The sequence below is a fragment of the Bombyx mandarina genome, chromosome 06, assembly GCF_030267445.1.
Source record: "Bombyx mandarina strain Sakado chromosome 06, ASM3026744v2".
Taxonomy (NCBI): Eukaryota; Metazoa; Arthropoda; class Insecta; order Lepidoptera; family Bombycidae; genus Bombyx; species Bombyx mandarina.
In genome coordinates, this window is record NC_143213.1 from 1525743 (window position 1) to 1528789 (window position 3047).

Below are 3047 nucleotides of genomic sequence, written 5' to 3' on the forward strand. Positions count from 1 at the left end.
TTACTTTTAAATTAAGCATAGTTATATCGAAATTATAATGTACAAAATTTATGTAGTAGGTCTACATAATTTTCAACAATATACATTTATTCCAATTTAATTTTCTAACTAATAAATAAAAAGAAAAAAACGATAAAAAAATATAAAAAAATTGTACCACGAGTATAAAAATGACACATGATGAAATTTTTTTATTGATATATATCGAATTGCAATAATATATATTTTGTGATAGGCAGATCAGTATGAATTTTACCACCATCTAGCATATTATTCATAAATAACGCGTATCTTAGTTTGAAGGATAGCAATACGATATCCCTACTTTTTTATTTTTATTGCATAGCCCACCTGGTGTGAAGTGGTCATTGGAACCCATAGACATCTACTACGTAAATGCGCCACCCACCTTGAGATATGAGTTCTAAGGTCTCAGTATAGTTACAACGGCTGCCCCACCCTTCAAATCGAAACGCATTACTGCTTCACGGCAGAAATAGGCAGGGTGGTGGTGCGGACTCACAAGAGGTCCTACCATCAGTAAGAATGTTATGTCTATAGTTGTATGTAAGAATCATCAGTAAGAATGTAATATTATATGAACTCTTTATTTATGAAGATGCCCTTTAATATACTAAATTTATTCATATTTAAAAAACACTTATTATTTCTATCAATCAAAATATAGAGCCATGGTATCAATGCATCTCTCTCTGCGCAGCGGTCTTTCAATACTACACTTGAAAAAGCCAGGAGTATGGGAGCCAACAAACTCTTCAAAGGCATTTTTTACTGCCTCTGGATTATTGAATATTTTTCATAGAGGTTGTCCAAGGAAAAGTCGAAGTCTGTGAGCGCAAGGTCTGGTGAGCACGGTAGATAATGCAATACCAACTAGCTCTTATAGTTTAGATGACGTCTGTTGTGACGTATGACAGAGGTGTCCTGTAGGAGCAGCGGGAACGATTAGTTTTGTGTTCAGTTCCATACAGTACCCATCCGCAGTAATGCTGGTGACTGGGCCATTTGTTAAGAGGGTGTGATGAATAATACCGACACAGGATACCGACCGATTTGATAGCGAACATGACTTTTTTAGTGGTAAGTTTTCATTTGGAGCATTGCCTAATTGTATCACAAGTGACCAAGTGGGTTTAATCAACAGGAAGATTTTATTGCTTAGACGGGTGGACGAGCTCACAGTCCACCTGTTGTTAAGTGGTTACTGGAGGCCATAGAGATCCACAATGTAAATGCGCCACCCACCTTGAGATATAGGTTCTAAGGTCTCAATCAGGATTTGTAGTGAATATAACCAAATATGTGCATTAATTGACGGCATCGACATTTTTAACGACACGTGTCCTGGTCTCAAAAACAAACCAGTATCCAAGTTCCTTTGTTTATAATTGATGAGAGAATGTTAAGTAGTTAACTCTTGTTTTCATGTTCTTTTCAATAATTTGTTTGTCGTACTGTTAACATTTAAATTTAACCTATTTTTCCGCTGATTGTAAAATTGCTGTAACATGTCATAGTGTGCTATAAGAGATTGCTGTACATGCCTGTAACTGGCTTACATGCCAGTACTTCATTTTATACATGTAAATTTGAAGCTTGAATGTTTTGTGTGTATTGCTGTTGGTGTGTCTAAATAAATAAATAAATAAATTATGGTTACAACGGCTGCCCCACCCTTCAAACCGAAACGCATTATTGCTTCATGGCAGAAATAAGCAGGGTGATGTTTCTAAAAAATCAATTTTTCGTCGCAAGTGACAATGCGATTAAAATTCCCTTCGTTTCTGTTCCTAGCAATGGAAACACAAAAACGTCAATAATAAAATAAAAAAATATAATTTAATTGTTAAACAAAATATATAAAAAATTGAGGTGTCAGTGATCAATTGATTATGGATGAATTCGACTCAATTTAAAACAACATGAATTTTAATACTCGTAATTGTATAAATTACATGTATGCTTTATATTAACATTGTTCTTAATTGACAAGATAAAAATGTAGTTGATTAAGATAAGTGCAAGGCAAATAAATTTCTTGGCCTACTTCTATAAACCTTGGTACTAATTTCAAGTTAATGCTCATACTTAATTAAAAAGATTAAAAGACAGACAAACAGATTGAAGGACAATAAATGATCCTATTAGAATTCAATTTGTTTTGAGAAAGCGCACTCCCAAAAAAATTATATTCAAACAACTACTCTAAGAAAGACCTTGCCTTGCATCCGGAACTCTCAGAGCACTAAGTATTTTTTTTTCCCAACCTTTCGTTGGTAGCCTAAGGAGCTATTCCAAGTTTGCGCCTGCCGATAGGGGAGCTCATGGGCACAACCTGAGAGAGTTACTAATACTGGCCCTAGCAAGAGCAGTGCATCGCTGAATCTACATCGGAATCGCGACCCACTGAGAAGATCCCGCGAGAAACTCACTGGGTTCTGTCTATGGACTAATACGCACTTCGAACTCTTCGCCGTAGTCGACGATGCTTGAAGATTTTATTATTATTTGTTTACCACATTCAAAACGATTTTAATTCATTTGATTTACACCTTCCACTCCCTTTTGTTAATCGACTATAAGATATAGATAGATGTATCCTTATTTTTTTACTCAAACCTTTCTACAATGAGATGAACAATCAATTAATTAATTAATTAATTAACAATTTGGAAACCCCTCTCGTTGTATACTTAAGGTCTAGTTTCGCTGCTTGTTACGAAAGGTTATCTATCGCCCATATTGTATTTGTAACTCAACGATAACACAAAACTTAATTTGTTTTGAATCTGCCTATATCTATAAGTGTTTCTTAATCAAAAGCGGTAATTTAATTTTCTGTTAGGGCACGCCGACAACTAATGAACGATGGACATTATTTTTATGTGACCAAAGCAAATGAGGGTTAATTTGAATACAGTGTGATAATATGACATGCAGCGATTTTCGGTTATGAGAAACGTATCAGAACGAAATTGTTTTTTTCTGGATAAGTTTCACTGACAGTCGAGTGTAAATTTATTAAA